We start from the raw sequence: 18,114 nt of genomic DNA, 5'->3' as shown, positions 1-18,114 counted from the left end.
TCTCAAAACATGATTCATTAGCCTTATAAAAGTACTTGGTGCATTTGTACAGCTAAACGGCATAACGAGCCACTCATAAAGCCCAAACTTTGTTTTGAAAGCTGTTTTCCACTCATCTCTCACATTCATTCGAATTTGATGACAACCACTTTTAAGATCTATTTTTGAAAACAGATTAGCACCATATAATTCATCTAACATGTCATCCAATCTAGGGATAGGATATCGGTACTTTACCGTTATGATATGAACCAAGAGACATCAATCATACAATATGCTTCAATGAAGATGTGAAGAAAAGGTTGTCAAAATTATCAAAAGATGTTTCAATTCATGCTACATTGAAGAAGAATAAAGTTTGATTGATGTCTCTTGGTTCATATCACGAGTAATGTAGTCAGATACATTTTCTGACTCCTTCTTCTTCATGCTCTCCAACTCGCCACGCAGAGTCTGGAGACGCACCTGCTTGACTCGGACGGTTCCCTTGAACACCTTTTCTAGAGTGTGCCACGCTTCTTTTGAAGTAGTAGCTCTTGCAATCTTCTCAAAGTCAGTCGTCAACAGCTCAGAATAGCATATATAATGCTGCCTTATCCTTTGACTGTAATTCCTTTAGCACCTTGTTTTGCGCCACCGTATAACCCGTGGTATCAATCGGTTCTTCGAAACCATCTTCGACCACCTCCCATGCGTCTTGCGAACCAAGAAGAGCTTTCATTTAGATGCTCCAATTCTTGTAGTTCGTCTTCATCAATCATGGTAGCGACATTTGCCCCATCATGTTCGCCATTGGCTCTGATACCAATTTGTTGAAATTAAAATCACTCTAATACCAATTTGTTGAAAAATAAAGCCATTCCGATATCAATCACGAAATAAAAACGCTCACTCTGAATCTAACTCGTTAGACTCTCACAAAACTTTAAAGCGGGTGTCGAAAGGGAAAAGAGAAAAGGAGACAAAGAAGTTCTCAAAAGGTTATTACACAATAACTCAGACAATAAATTGCTTTATACTTTTCTTTTCTCTCTTGTTCTTTTTCTCTCTGCACACTTTACAACGATACATTGAGCCCCTTTTATAGTTTATTTCTGAGGCTAAGTTTAAACGTAACTTCCCTCACTTTGCTCTCTCCCATAAGCCCTTTTCCTTTTCAAATTTAGTGATGGTCTTTCTGACCAAATAACAAACAAAAAAATCATAATCATTTTTTTCTTCTCTCTCCTACATTTAAGTTTATTTCTCAACAATGAGTCTTTGTTCGGTTCCTATGATTTTGGTACCCAAGAAAGATGGCACGTGGAGGATGTTTGTTGATTGTCGAGCCATCAACAAGATAACGTGATATGAACCAAGAGACATCAATCATACAATATGCTTCAATGAAGATGTGAAGAAAAGGTTGTCAAAATTATCAAAAGATGTTTCAATTCATGCTACATTGAAGAAGAATAAAGTTTGATTGTTGTAAATTTTGGGTGGGTTATAATTTAGAGTTATTGTGTTTTAAGACTTTTTATTTAATTTCGGTTACATTTACATAATGGCTAATTATGGCCATAAAGTGTGAATGTTACAACTTTTGGAATGCCTTTAATAGTTTCATTTTGAGGCTATATAAAGCCATCTATGTTGTATTTGTAATAAGACTTAGAAGATATATCAAAAGAAGCATTTGTGCTTTTCTTTAGCCAATGGCTAAGTTTATTTGCAACTCTATGTAGTTTAGGTTGCATGTAGAATCATTCAAGCTCGACATGATCAATCTTGCTTGTGGAGTGATTCGAATCTCAATCAAGTGTCCTTGTCTTGAGATATTTGATCAACAAGAATCATTGAAGCTAGACATGATCGATCTTGCTTCTGGAGTGATTCGAATCTCAAACAAAGTGTTCTTTGCTTGAGATATTCGATCAACAAGGTAATCCGAATCTTATTCCCCTTGTATTGATTCTTTATCTTATCATTTGGTATCAGAGCTTCAGGCTCAAGATCGGATATATGTTTCCTTTGCGTTTCTTCTCAATTTAATTTTTATTTATTTTCATCTTTTTAGTTTTTAATCGACCCAGAGTTCAAAATTCAATCTTTGCTCTATTTACAATTTTGAGAGGTGAGAATGAGAGCTTCATTTGTGTAAATGAGTGCAAACAGAGTGGCCTAAAATTCCTTGAGTGTATACACGTGAGAGAGTGTTGTGAGGTCCTTTGTATTTCCATAACTTATTTTTTGCAGCAAAGTTTCACAAATAGATTCGAGGACGAATCCTCTTGAAGAAGTGGAGAATGATATGAACCAAGAGACATCAATGATATGAACCAAGAGACATCAATCATACAATATGCTTCAATGAAGATGTGAAGAAAAGGTTGTCAAAATTATCAAAAGAAGCATTTGTGCTTTTCTTTAGCCAATGGCTAAGTTTATTTGCAACTCTATGTAGTTTAGGTTGCATGTAGAATCATTCAAGCTCGACATGATCAATCTTGCTTGTGGAGTGATTCGAATCTCAATCAAGTGTCCTTGTCTTGAGATATTTGATCAACAAGAATCATTGAAGCTAGACATGATCGATCTTGCTTCTGGAGTGATTCGAATCTCAAACAAAGTGTTCTTTGCTTGAGATATTCGATCAACAAGGTAATCCGAATCTTATTCCCCTTGTATTGATTGCTTATCTTATCATTTGGTATCAGAGCTTCAGGCTCAAGATCGGATATATGTTTCCTTTGCGTTTCTTCTCAATTTAATTTTTATTTATTTTCATCTTTTTAGTTTTTAATCGACCCAAAGTTCAAAATTCAATCTTTGCTCTATTTAAAATTTTGAGAGGTGAGAATGAGAGCTTCATTTGTGTAAATGAGTGCAAACAGAGTGGCCTAAAATTCCTTGAGTGTATACACGTGAGAGAGTGTTGTGAGGTCCTTTGTATTTCCATAACTTATTTTTTGCAGCAAAGTTTCACAAATAGATTCGAGGACGAATCCTCTTGAAGAAGTGGAGAATGATATGAACCAAGAGACATCAATCATACAATATGCTTCAATGAAGATGTGAAGAAAAGGTTGTCAAAATTATCAAAAGATGTTTCAATTCATGCTACATTGAAGAAGAATAAAGTTTGATTGTTGTAAATTTTGGGTGGGTTATAATTTAGAGTTATTGTATTTTAAGACTTTTTATTTAATTTCGGTTACATTTACATAATGGCTAATTATGGCCATAAAGTGTGAATGTTACAACTTTTGGAATGCCTTTAATAGTTTCATTTTGAGGCTATATAAAGCCATCTATGTTGTATTTGTAATAAGACTTAGAAGATATATCAAAAGAAGCATTTGTGCTTTTCTTTAGCCAATGGCTAAGTTTATTTGCAACTCTATGTAGTTTAGGTTGCATGTAGAATCATTCAAGCTCGACATGATCAATCTTGCTTGTGGAGTGATTCGAATCTCAATCAAGTGTTCTTGTCTTGAGATATTTGATCAACAAGAATCATTGAAGCTAGACATGATCGATCTTGCTTCTGGAGTGATTCGAATCTCAAACAAAGTGTTCTTGGCTTGAGATATTCGATCAACAAGGTAATCCGAATCTTATTCCCCTTGTATTGATTCCTTATCTTATCATTTGGTATCAGAGCTTCAGGCTCAAGATCGGATATATGTTTCCTTTGCGTTTCTTCTCAATTTAATTTTTATTTATTTTCATCTTTTTAGTTTTTAATCGACCCAAAGTTCAAAATTCAATCTTTGCTCTATTTAAAATTTTGAGAGGTGAGAATGAGAGCTTCATTTGTGTAAATGAGTGCAAACAGAGTGGCCTAAAATTCCTTGAGTGTATACACGTGAGAGAGTGTTGTGAGGTCCTTTGTATTTCCATAACTTATTTTTTGCAGCAAAGTTTCACAAATAGATTCGAGGACGAATCCTCTTGAAGAAGTGGAGAATGATATGAACCAAGAGACATCAATCATACAATATGCTTCAATGAAGATGTGAAGAAAAGGTTGTCAAAATTATCAAAAGATGTTTCAATTCATGCTACATTGAAGAAGAATAAAGTTTGATTGTTGTAAATTTTGGGTGGGTTATAATTTAGAGTTATTGTATTTTAAGACTTTTTATTTAATTTCGGTTACATTTACATAATGGCTAATTATGGCCATAAAGTGTGAATGTTACAACTTTTGGAATGCCTTTAATAGTTTCATTTTGAGGCTATATAAAGCCATCTATGTTGTATTTGTAATAAGACTTAGAAGATATATCAAAAGAAGCATTTGTGCTTTTCTTTAGCCAATGGCTAAGTTTATTTGCAACTCTATGTAGTTTAGGTTGCATGTAGAATCATTCAAGCTCGACATGATCAATCTTGCTTGTGGAGTGATTCGAATCTCAATCAAGTGTCCTTGTCTTGAGATATTTGATCAACAAGAATCATTGAAGCTAGACATGATCGATCTTGCTTCTGGAGTGATTCGAATCTCAAACAAAGTGTTCTTTGCTTGAGATATTCGATCAACAAGGTAATCCGAATCTTATTCCCCTTGTATTGATTCCTTATCATATCAACTCGTGTACAGACCGTGGTGAATCAGTTAAATCGGAATGGAGAAATGTTACCTGAGACGCGGGTTGTGGAGAAAATCTTGAGGTGTTAATAGACAACTTCAAGAATGTTGTTTGTGCCATAGAAGAGTCAAAGGACCTGACGAAGTTCACAGTCGATGAGCTTGCCGGTTCTCTCGAGGCACACGAGCAACGCAAGAAAAAGAAGGAGGAACCACTCGATCAAGCACTTTAGACGAAGGCATCGATAAAGGATGGAAAAATACTCTACTCATAAAATTTTCGAGGTAGAGATAGTGGAAGCTGCGGGAATGGTCGAGGTGGTTAAGGTAATAGTCACGAAGAAAACTACCAGGAGAAGAGACTATCGAGCCAAGTAAATTGGCATGAAAGAGGACGTATTCAAGGGCGCGGTCAAGGATACACTTCCAACATCCAGTGCTTCAAATGTCAGAAATTGGCCACTATGCAAATAATTGTAACTCCGACAGATGTTACAATTGTGGCAAAATGGGTCACTATGTCAGAGATTGTCGAGCCAAAGAGAAGGTGGAAGAAACCATCAATCTAGTCTTGGATGATGCAACAAGTGGAGGCATCCTCTTGATGGCTTAAAATGAAGAGCCAAACACAAAAGGAGACGGCGGCGCGAAAGATAATGGAGGTAGTCATGAGGTATTGGAAGTTGTTGGAAATGAGGTGATACGCAATGGATTTGGCGAAATCGCGGTATCAGAGATGAGAAAATTGGAGGCTGAACAATTGAAGAACAGAGAGGCCGAGCTCGAAGACAAAGAGCCAAATGGCTGGAAAAGCAATTCGAGGTAGAAAGAAGAAAGAGGTTGAAAATTGAAGAAGAAAAGAAAGAGCTGGAAATAAAAGTTCAATGGTTATAGAAGTAAGTGACTGAGCTGAGTAAGAATTTCTTCTATCTAAAACAGGAGAAGGAAAAGAATGAGAAGACAATCTCTGATCTTACGAAGAAAGTTGAAGAAGGTGCGGAGAAAGAGAATGTCCTACTCATGGAGATTGAGGGTTTAGTGGACGACCTAGTAAGAGAGAAAAAAGATATAGAGATACTGACTCAACAGAGAAACTCACTCGATGTGAACCTGAATCAAGTCCAACAGGAGGCAGTGAATTTACGACACACGATTGAGACACTCACTCATGATAAAACCAAGATGGAGGAAACAAGAATGCTAGCTATAAAGGTCGCTATGGACTTACGAAGGGAATTGAGTAAACGGAACGAAGCCGTGATGTCCGAATCAAGCGTAGTTGAGAACTGAAAAAATGAAGAGGAGGTGTCACAGATGGGATGTTCTCGAGAAGATCCAAATGAAGTCTCACTAAAGGAGGACAACCCTATTTTGCCGCTTGAAGAAAAGAAGAGAAAATTGAAGAGACCACGACTGAGCTCGAAAAAACGAAAAATGGCGCAGGAGGAATATTGAGTAGGAGAATTTAAGTTTATAGGGGAGTTTTGTTCAGAAATAAAATTAAATGCAGGAGAGAGAAGAAAAAAATGATTATGATTTTTTTGTTTGTTATTTGGTCAGAAAGACCATCACGAAATTTGAAAAGGAAAAGGGCTTATGGGAGAGCGAAAAGTGAGGGAAGATACGGCTAAACTTAGCCTCAGAAATAAACTATAAAAGGGGCTCAATGTATCATTGTAAAGTGTGTAGAGAGAAAAAGAACAAGAGAGAAAAGAAAAGCATAAAGCAATTTATTGTCTGAATTATTATGTAATAATCTTTTGAGAACTTCTTTGTCTTCTTGTCTCTCTCCCCTTTCGACACCCCCTTTAAAGTTTTGTGAGAGTTATCTAACGAGTTAGATTCAGAGCGAGAATTTTTTATTTCGTGGTTGGTATCGAAGTGACTTTATTTTTCAACAAATTGGTATCAGAGCAATTTCAATTTCAACATTCATGCTTTCTCTAACATAGCCTTTATCCATGAGTTCTTCCACTTGTCTCTGAATCTCCTTAGTCCCGGTGGAATTGGTCCTATAGATAGCCATATTTGGAAGAGTTGCCCCAAGCACGAAGTCAATTTGGTGTTCAATCCCTCTTAGAGGGGGTAACCTTGTACATGCATCTTCATGTGGAAACATGTCATTGAATTCCTACAAAAAAAGACTTAAAAAGTACTTGGCAAAGCATCATTAATTTTTTGTTCTATTGCTAAACACATTCTTTTGCACATAAGTACAAATTTTAGTTCTTGAGCTAACATATTCCTCATTTCTCCCTTTCTTATAACAAAACTCACATTTTCTCTTTTTCTTAAAATCACATTTTTTTTTTCTTTCTTGGTTTTCACTCATCCTTTGCCCCTCACTTTTTTTTTTCACTCTTATCTCTCTCTTTTACCTTAGTTTCTTCTCTCCACGGTTGTTCTTCATATTCTTTTCTTTTCTTCTCTAATTTCAATTAGTCACAATCTACTCCATAAAAAGACAATGAAAGTAAAGTAAATTTGTTCTCACACAAAGTAAAAGTATACTTGTTCATCAAACCATCAAATGTTACATTTCTATCATATTGCCAAGGTCGACCGAACAAGATGTCTCACGCATGCATTGGTGTGACATCACAAAGAACTTCATCTTCATATCTTCCAAGAGTAAAAGAAATAAGAGCTTGGGAGTTCACCTTAATTTCTTCTTTGTTTGTCAACCATTGAAGTATGTATGGTTTTGGATGGGGATGGATAGAAAGTTGAAGTCTTGATAAGATAATCACTACAAGGGGAATAAGATTCGGATTACCTTGTTGATCGAATATCTCAAGGCAAGAACATTGTTTGAGATTCGAATCACTGCACAAGCAAGATCGATCATGTCTAGCTTGAATAATTCTTGTTGATCAAATATCTCAAGGCAAGAATACTTGCTTGAGATTCGAATCACTCCACAAGCAAGATTGATCATGTCGAGCTTGAATGATTCTACATGCAATCTAAACTATATAGAATTGCAAAAAAACTTAGCCATTGGCTAAAGAAAGCACAAATGCTCCTTTTATATATTTTTTCCAAGTCTCGTTGCAAATACAACATACTTGGCTTTATATAGCCTCAAAATGAAACTGAAACTATTAAAGGCATTCCAAGAGTTGTAACATTCATACTTAATGGTCATAATTAACCATTATGAAATTGTAATCTAAAGGAAATGAAAGAAATATATTAATGAAATATAACAACTCTAAATTACAATAAATTGTAATCCACCCAAAATCTATAACATGGAACTTCATTCTTCTTCAATGTGGCATGAATTGAAATATCTCTTGATAATTTCAACAATAGTTTCTTCACATCTTCATTGAAGCATATTGTATGATTGATGTCTCTTGGTTCATATCAAGTCTTTTTACAAGGAAACTACTTACCACATTTGTGCAACTTCCACTATCAATCACCAAGCTGCATGGGTTTTCTTTGATCAAACATCTTGTGTGGAACAAGTTTTCCCTTTGATCTTCAAATTTCTCTTTCTTGATTTGAACCTTGAGTACCCTCCTTGTGATCAAAGATATGAAATTACCTTCTTCAACATACTTATGATCATATGTTGTGATTTCTTCCACAAGCTATGAATCACTTTCCTCACATTCATCATCTGAATCAAGTATAACATTCTTTATCACCATAACTCTTTTATTAACACACTCTTTGCTCGTGTGTCCAAACCCTTTGCACTTCCAACATTGAATAGAACTAGACTTCTCCTTTACCGTCTTTGAAGCTTCATTCTTTTTACTATTGGAACTCTCAGCCTCACTCTTTTAATAGCCACAAACTTTTCTTTTGGTGACATCGATTCATTTCTATTCACAAAACTATCCTTATTCCAAGTTTTAGAATCTGAAAAGGAGTTAGTTCGTGAGGTGTACCTTTTTTAATGCTCTTTTTCTTCCTTCAATTGGTCTTCAATTGGTCTTCAATTTTGATAGCATAATGATACATGTCTTCCAGATATGGTGGTGGATTTCTGTCAACAAGATGAGCAATTCTCAATTCAAACCTCCAATGAATCTAGACATGGTATCTTCTTCTTCTTCTCTAATGTTTGCTCTTTCCATCGTAATCTCCATCTCTTGATAATATTCAGCAACACTTTTTGTTCCTTGCCTCAAACCTTGCAATTTAGTTTTCAAATTTTTTTCGTAATGTTTCAGAACATACCTTTTTCTCGTGGCTTCTTTAAGTTCTTCCCAAGTCTCTATTGGATCCTCTTCTTTTCTTCTTCTCTCGGATTTGAGATGTTGGTACCAATCACCGACATGATTGGTAAATTCGGCAATAGCAAGTCTCATCTTCTTATTTTCACTATAGGTGTTGCAATCAAACACATTCTCTATCTTTCTTTCCCATTGCAAGTATGCCATAGAATCTACCGTTCCACAAAAGGGTGAGATTTTGAGTTTAACTCCCTCATCTCTATCTTCATGTACTCTTTCCATTCTTCTAGGTTGCATAATATTTGCATGGTTATTTCTTCCTCTCCATCTTCCTTCAACTTGTCTTTCTTGTACAACTATACATTCATCTTCTTGTAATGCTCGTTCTTGTCTTTGTTGTTGTGTCCTTCTTTCTTGTCTATCTTCCATCATCATTTCCATCATACCTTGAATTGCTTGAAGAATGGTTGTATTAAGATCTGGTACTGGTGCTACTCCTTTTCTATTATGTGACATTTTGTTATTAGTAATATTAGGGACCTCTCCACACTTTTTGCAAAAAATTTCACTCAGGGACACTCGTGTTTAACACTCAAAGGTAGGCTTTTGGTACTATGTCAAGAATGTAAAGGCTGTCTTTTTTTTTTTTTTTGTGCAATCTTGCTTTAAGCTCAATTATAACCAATTCAACGATCAACTCTCACAAGCTAAGACTAGTATCTCAAGGATCAAGAGTTTGAAAATTTTGAACAAACTCAAATAATTGGTAAGAACATAATACTTTTTTTTTTCTTCGAACTGATTTTTCTTTTCGATATACTGAGAGAGACTAAAAACTTGATAGGAAAAAAAAATAAAAGTAAAGATATTTCATTTCTAAATCGGCCAAAGAACGTCGACCAAATGCTCTGATACCAAATGATAAGCGCCAACAATGCTGGATTTTGCAAAGCTAGAGGTCCTTCTAGAATACTTGCAAACGTTCACAAAGAAAGCTAACTTAATGAATTGATTCCAACCAAGAGCTAGTTAGAAGATGAATGACTCTTAGATCGAACTTGGAATCTATGATGGTCACTCTTAGATTCCAAGACGACTCACTCCAGAATTAGCTTGATCAAAACTAATTCAATGAATCGGTTTAAGCATCAAACCTAAAGCAAGGTTTGAAAAAGAATAACACTAAAAAGGTATCAAGAAAACACAAAGGTTTTGTTTGTATTCAACAATGATGCTCAAGCATGAATATGACATGCCTTTAAATAGGCTAAAAGGATAACCCAAACATAATGAATTTCATCTACCACTACAAACTACAACTACAAATAAAACTAGTAAATACGAATTGAAGAAAATAAGGCATACATAAATTGTCTTAATTGGTAGTTCAACTACCAAAGGCAAAGTCTTCTAATCACTTTTCAATGTCAGTCACTCCATTATTTTCTTGATTTGATATGCTAATGCTATAAAGATTTTTTGGCTCAAAAATCTTTTTTCTCAAATTGTACACTAGCTAGCCTTTGAAGATGCAATGTCTAGGTCTCTTATATCTTCTTGACCTTACTTCTTGTAATCGGTCCTTTGGGTACATGCAAAGGGTCAGTAGTTGAATTTATATCAGGTTCCCACCTCTCCCAAGACAAGAATGATTATCCCTGCCCAATGGGTCTATATTCATCCTTGAATGTCGTCGAGTACTGTTCACTTCCCCTCCATTCTTGTAACCGTCAAATGTAATCCGTGCAGATGTGTCCGCACCCACCTGAATGGACAAGAAAGAAAGGAGTTTTCTCGGAGCAACCCCTCAAGTTCCAAACCAAGAGTCAGCTTTCCCGTATGAGCATTCGGTACATGTATCAGTCCGTGGAAGAGTGAAAGGGTCACTACTACTAAGGATCTCCCCCCTAATCTTAGATAGGTCTTCTGAGGGTTCACCGCTGTTCATTGTTGTTCTTACACACTAGGCTATCCTTCTCTGAAAGCTCCACGAGACCACCTACCACTAATCTTTGGCCGGAGGGGTTTATTGCACAAAAACGCTGGGACGCAGGCCCCTGAAGAGGGAAGGCCAACGAATCTCAGATGCAAAGCCCCGCACCTCATTAAGATCATATTGACATACTCTCTGATAAGCACCTACAATGCTGGAATTTGCAAAGCTAGAGATCCTTCTAGAATCCTTGCAAAACGTTCATAGAGAAAGCTAACTTAACGGATTGATTCCAACCAAGAGCTGGTTAGAAGATGAATGACTCTTAGATCGAACTTGGAATCTATGATGATCACTCTTAGATACCAAGACAATTCACTCCAAAATTAGCTTGATCAAAACTAATTCAATGAATCGGTTTAAACATCAAACCTAAAGCAAGGTTTGAAAAAGAATAACACCAAAAGGGTATCAAGAAAACACAAAGGTTTTGTCTGTATTCCACCATTCATCCCAAACATGAATATTACATGCCTTTAAATAGGTCCAAAAGGTAACCTTAACATAATAAAGTTCAGCCACCAACCACAAATCACTAATAAATGCTATTAAATACAAATTGAAGAAAATAAGATATTCATAAATTGTATTAATTGGTAATTCAACTAACAATGGCAAGTCTTCTAATCACTTTCCAATGTCAACCACTCTATTATTTTCTTGATTTGATACTTAAATCTTCTTTGTATTGGTTCTTGTAATTGCTCGTTCGGGTACATGGAAGTGACCAGTTGTGAATGTTTGCTGAATCCACCACACCTAAATGGGGGTGAGAGTTCTCTTATTTATAATCATTTTCAGGATACAGAAATATGGTAAATTACAAATATTATGGAAATAGTAATAAAAGGAAAGAATAATAAATGAATGCAATATATTTGCCTTTAATAAGAGGGCAAATATGGTAACCCATAATGTAACGCAAATATCTAGATATTTGCCTTATAGTGAACGGTCAACTATCTTTAACACCCCCCCGCAAGCAGAGCGTCGGATTTAAACGAACGTAAAGCTTGGATCTGAAAAATTCAAAGAGAGGTCGAGAAATACTCTTTGTGAAGATGTTAGCAACTTGGAGATGAGAGGGTACATATTGTGTGCAAAGTTTGCCAGCGATAACAAGTTCTCGAAGGAAATGATAATCTAGTTCAACATGTTTGGCCCGCTTGTGAGAAACGGGATTAGAGCTCAAAAAAATAGCACTTTTGTTGTCACATAAGAGTAAGGGCTGCTTTGAAATAGGGACCTTGAGGTCATGCAAAAGATGCGTAACCCAAAGAAGTTCAGCAGCGGTTGTGGCAAGAGCACGATACTCAGATTCACAGCTGGAGCGTGAGACAGTAGGTTGCTTTTTGGCACTCCAAGAAACCAGATTGTTACGAAGATAAATAGAATAGCCGGATGTAGAACGACGAGTATCGGGACAACCAGCCCAGTCAGCATCCGAATAAGCGACTAGCGTACTAGGAACAGTGGATGGACGAAAGGTAAGACCAAAGTGGAGTGTTCCTTTGACATAGCGAAGAATACGTTTGACAGCAAGAAAGTGATCTGCAGTAGGGACATGCAAGAATTGACTGACAGAATTGACAGCATAGGCAATATCTGGACGCGTAATAGTCAAGTACTGAAGGGCGCCAACAAGAGATCTGTAGAGAGTAGGATCAGAGAAAGGAGAACCATCAACAGTCAGGTGTTGAGAAACAACTATGGGAGTGTGAACTGGTTTGCTATCAAGCAACTGAGCACGAGTAAGAATATCTCGAGCATATTTTAACTGACTAATAAAGAGACCATCAGGAGTGGGTGAAGCTTCAAGACCAAGAAAGTAACTGAGAGAACCCAAATCTTTGGTAGCAAACTCAGAATGAAGCTTGCGAGTAAAGCTGTCAATAAGAGATGAGCTGTTGCCGGTAACAATAATGTTATCAACATAAAGAAGCAAATAGATAATGTTAGATTGCTGATGAAAGACAAAAAGGGACGTGTCAGCGCGACTGCAAGAAAACCCAAGTGTGAGAAGAAATGAGCTAAAACGCTGAAATCAAGCATGAGGAGCTTGCTTTAAACCATAGAGGGCTTTCTTTAATAGACAAACATGAGTGGGAAATCGAGGATCAATATACCCAGGAGGTTGTTCCATATGAACACGTTCAATAAGAGTTCCATTGAGAAAAGCATTCTTGACATCAAGTTGTCGAAGAGGCCATTTATTTGTGACTGCAATAGAAAGCACAACACGGACAGTGGTAGCTTTGACAACCGGACTGAAAGTGTCAGTGTAGTCAAGACCAGGAACCTGAGTATAACCTTTGGCAACAAGACGAGCCTTGAAACGCTCGACAGATCCATCAGGCAAATATTTAATACGAAACACCCATTTAGAGCCCACAATGTTGGTGTTGGCAGGGCGAGGAACCAAAGTCCAAGTATCATTTTGTTGTAATGCTCGAATTTCTTCATCCATGGCAGCCACCCAAGCAGGATTCTTAGCCGCAGATTTGAATCCTTTTGGCTCAGTGGATGCAAGAAGAGCAGAAAGAAGTCCAGATGAGCCCAAAATACCAAGATTTGCTGGATGACGAGTCTTGAATATACCAGCTTTGGCTCGTGTGATCATAGGATGAGTGCCCAAAGAAGAGAAATCAATAGAGGTCGAATTAGAAGTCGAGGGTGGCAAAGTGGAACCTGCAAGAGAAGTATCAACCTGCACAGACTCATCTACAAGATCAGAACAAATATCACACGGGGATGAACTGGATCGAGGAGTTTGCGGTGATGAAGTGGTAGGGGGGGATGAATCAATATGATGAAAATGTGGTTCTAAGAAATTTGAAATAGGAATAGAGGAAAGAGGTTGGGTCTGGGAGCTAGGGATAGCAGGAAAATGGGTTTCATCAAATTGAGCATGACAGGTGATATATAGCTTAGTGGTGGCCGGATCAAGACTGCGAAACCCTTTATGAGCAGGACTATAACCCAAAAAAATACAAGGAATGCTGCGGGGAGAAAGCTTGTTAGGCATATAATCACGCAAATAAGGATAAACACGACAACCAAAGGGATGAAAATTGTCATAATGTGGAGTGTAGCCATAAAGGAGTTCAAAGGGTGACTTACCTCCAAGAAGTGGAGTAGGCAACCGGTTGATAATATAAGCTGCAGTGCTGAAGGCGTCAACTCAAAAACGAGAAGAAAGATGAGAGTGAAAGAGAAGGGCCAAGCCAGTCTCAGTCACATGACGATGTTTTCTCTCAGCACGACCATTTTGAGCAGGTGTATATGGACAAGAGAGTTGATGGTGGATGCCAGAATTACGTAAATGAGTTTTGAAACAAGTACTAGTAAATTCGGTACCACCATCGCTTTGAAATACCTTGATACGAGAAGAATATTGATTTTCCACAAATTTTTGAAATTGAAGAAAAATATCAAAAAAAATCAGATTTAAATTTTAAAGGGTAAAACCAAGTGAATCGAGAATAATCATCAATAAAAATAACATAATAAAGGAAACCCGAATTTGATTTGACGGGAGAAGGACCCCAAAGATCACAATGAATAAGATCTAACACATGAGACGACCTACGTTCATTGCGGGAATAAGGCAATCGATGGCTTTTCGCAAGCTGACAGGTATTACATAATGATGGAGAAGGCAATAAAGACGTAAGAGAAAGATGACCTTTTCTATTTAAAAAAGAAATAACAGAATGATTCACATGACCTAGACGAGCATGCCATAAATCATATGAAGCACGTAAAGATTTGTTTCTAAGGGCTGAAATAAAAGCAGAGTTGCCGCGCTCCAGCACATATAGCCCTCCATCTCTTTTACCGATTGCCACCACCCTTCCTGTTTGACGATTCTGGATAGTAATAAGATTATTAGTAAATGTAACGGAGAGAGGAAAATCAGACGTTAATTTACTTATAGAAAGAAGATTTTTAGTGAGGTGAGGTTCAACCAAGACATCTAACAAGTGAATATTTGGAACAGGAGAAAGAGTACCGGTGTGGGTAATGGGTAGGGATGCACCGTTTCCTACAATCACAGAGTCCTTACCCGTATAATTTTTAGACTGATCCAAAATAGATGGGTCGGCAGTCATATGGGCCGAAGCTCCAGTGTCCAGAAACCAATCAGCAGTATCGGGTCCAGCAATAGAACATGACGTGTTAAAGGCTTCAGCAAGGTGAGCATGAGAAGAATCAGGTCGAACATACTGTTGGTTGCAGCGGTCAGCATAATGGCCCTCTTTGCGGCATATTTGGCAGTGAGGTGGTCGACGACCTTGACTTGAGTGGGTTCGTCCTCGATTAGAAGAGTTGTTTTTGTGAGAATAAGAACGACCTCGCTGGTTGGTAAAGGAAGCAGGGTGGCTTCCATGGGTGCGACCACGATTAGTGACTGTGAATGCTGTAGGAGTGGAGTTAGAGGACTCAAGGGAGAGCTGAAACAACTCAAAACTTTCAGCTTTAGAGACTAAATCTGCAAAACAGGGGATAGAGGTAAGAGCCATCTGAGCAGTAGAAAAAGCTGAAAATTCGGTGTCGAGTCCACGAAGAAACCAGTGCACTTTATCAATGTCCTCGACTGGTCTGCCAATTGCATGAAGTTGGTCACAAATTTTTTTGAAGGCACGGGCATACTCAGCAACAGGTTTGGTGCCACGTTTCATCAACTGCAAGTCATCCTTGAGTCTCAGTTCACGAGCTTTCGAATGATGGCTGAACGTAGTTTCCAACATCACGTGCAGTAGGGAGACCAACGACAACAGCCATGGCTTCCTCAGTGAGAGAGAAGAGCAGGAGACAGAGAAGTCGTTGATCGGCTGCTCTCCATGCCAAATATTTGGGGTTGAGTGTTGAAGAGGTTTCTGGTTCAAAGCGAGGTGGTGGAACCATAGTTCCATCGACATAGCCTAGCATGTCTTGACTCTCAAGGAGAGGGAGAAGTTGGCTTTTCCAAAGAAGATAATTGGAGGAAGAAAGTTTGATGGTGATCATATGGATTAGAGTATAGAAAGGAAGAAGATGATAAGAAGATTCGGAAGCCATAAAGAAGAAAGGATCAGGGTTGTTAAACCGAAAGGGCTCTGATACCATGTGAATGTTTGCCAAGTCTTCTAATCACTTTCCAATGTCAACCACTCTATTATTTTCTTGATTTGATACTTAAATCTTCTTTGTATTAGTTCTTGTAATTGCTCGTTCGGGTACATGGAAGTGACCAGTTGTTAGATTCATATCATCCTCTCTTTCTTTAAAAAGATTTGTCCTCAAATCAAATTCTTCGTTTTTTTTTTCTCTCTACTAATATATTTTTTTCTCACTTTTTTTTTCACCTTTTTTTTTTCTTTTTTGGTTTTCACTCATCCTTTGCCCCTCACTTTTCTTTTATTCTTTCTTTTTTTTTTTTTTTTTTTGATAATATGAGAGAAAAAAATTGATACAAAAAAAAAATATTTCACCTCTAGAGCGGCCAAAGAACGTCGACCAAAAGCTCTAATACAAAATGATAAGCGCCTACAATGCTGGAATTTGCAAAGCTAGAGGTCCTTCTAGAATCCTTGCAAAACGTTCACAAAGAAAGCTAACTTAATGGATTGATTCCAACCAAGAGCTAGTTAGAAGATGAATGACTCTTAGATCGAACTTGGAATCTATGATGGTCACTCTTAGATACCAAGACAATTCACTCCAAAATTAGCTTGATCAAAACTAATTCAATGAATCAGTTTAAACATCAAACCTAAAGCAATGTTTGAAAAAGAATAACACCAAAAGGGTATCAAGAAAACATAAAGGTTTTGTCTGTATTCCACCATTCATCCCAAACATGAATATTACATGCCTTTAAATAGGTCCAAAAGGTAACCTTAACATAATGAAGTTCAGCCACCAACCACAAATCACTTAAATGCTATTAAATACAAATTGAAGAAAATAAGGTATTCATAAATTGTCTTAATTGGTAATTCAACTAACAATGGCAAGTTTTCTAATTTCCAATGTCAGCCACTCCATTATTTTCTTGATTTGATACTTGAATCTTCTTTGTATTGCTTCTTGTNCCAAAAAAAAAAAAAAAAAAGAGCAGACCCCATTGAAGACAAAAGTGAGGTACAACAAGGCCATTTCTGTCCACCGCCCTTCTCACAAAGCCGTACGTGGACGTTACCGCTCATACAGCTCCCAGCTAGCAAGCAGTTAGTCTTCCTCTACAAAGAATGGAAGCGTAAATGAATCGACATCAAATAAAGGAATTCGCATTTTCTTTTCAGCAAGCGACATGTCAGATCCGGGGCATCCCTTTCACAAAAACCTATGGATCCCCCCCCTCCTATCAGCACCTTGTGATCTTCTCAAAGATCATTACAAGCCCTCACCCTATCGATAAAGCAGCTTCATCCTCTCCCTATTGGTCGATAATCTTTTCTTTCCTCTCCATCAATATATTTGTAGATTTAGAAAATTCTATGGTGGATCAAGACGAGAATGAATTTGGGAATCTAGGACATACTCATCTTGGAGCTTCTGCTCTATTCTGGGAAGAGTTTCTATATATATATCTCGAGAGGTGAGGAGAGGGAGGAAGTAGCTCGACTCGAAGAGGAGAGGGTGGTTCGAGAGAAAATAAGATGATATGAACCAAGAGACATCAATCATACAATATGCTTCAATGAAGATGTGAAGAAAAGGTTGTCAAAATTATCAAAATATGTTTCAATTCATGCTACATTGAAGAAGGATAAAGTTTGATTGTTGTAAATTTTGGGTGGGTTATAATTTAGAGTTATTGTATTTTAAGACATTTTATTTAATTTCGGTTACATTTACATAATGGCTAATTATGGCCATAAAGTGTGAATGTTACAACTTTTGTAATGCCTTTTTCATTTTGAGGCTATATAAAGCCTTGTATGTTATATTTGTAAGGTAGACTTGGAAAATATAGTAAAGAAGCATTTGTGCTTTTCTTTAGCCGATGGCTAAGTTTCTTTGCAATTCTATGTAGTTTAGATTGCATGTAGAATCATTCAAGCTCGACATGATCAATCTTGCTTGTGGAGTGATTCGAATCTCAATCAAGTGTTCTTACATTGAGATATTTGATCAACTAGAATCACTGAAGCTAGAGATGATCGATCTTGCTTCTGGAGTGATTCGAATCTCAAACAAAGTGTTCTTGACTTGAGATATTCGATCCACAAGGTAATCCGAATCTTATTCCCCTTGTATTGATTCCTTATCGTATCATTTGGTATCAGAGCTTCATGCTCAAGATCGGATATATGTTTCCTTTGCGTTTCTTCTCAATTGTATTTTCATAACTTATTTTTATCTTT

At 37.1% G+C, this 18,114-nt stretch overlaps 1 pseudogene; it reads left to right on the top strand.

Moving 5' to 3' along the window:
- Nucleotides 1–10,456: 10,456 nt before the first annotated feature.
- LOC111436397 lies at nt 10,457–17,349 on the top strand (annotated as a pseudogene).
- Nucleotides 17,350–18,114: the final 765 nt, after the last annotated feature.

Source organism: Cucurbita moschata, unplaced genomic scaffold, assembly GCF_002738365.1.
Source record: "Cucurbita moschata cultivar Rifu unplaced genomic scaffold, Cmos_1.0 Cmo_Scf00054, whole genome shotgun sequence".
Taxonomy (NCBI): Eukaryota; Viridiplantae; Streptophyta; class Magnoliopsida; order Cucurbitales; family Cucurbitaceae; genus Cucurbita; species Cucurbita moschata.
This window is presented reverse-complemented; position numbering and strand designations above follow the sequence as displayed.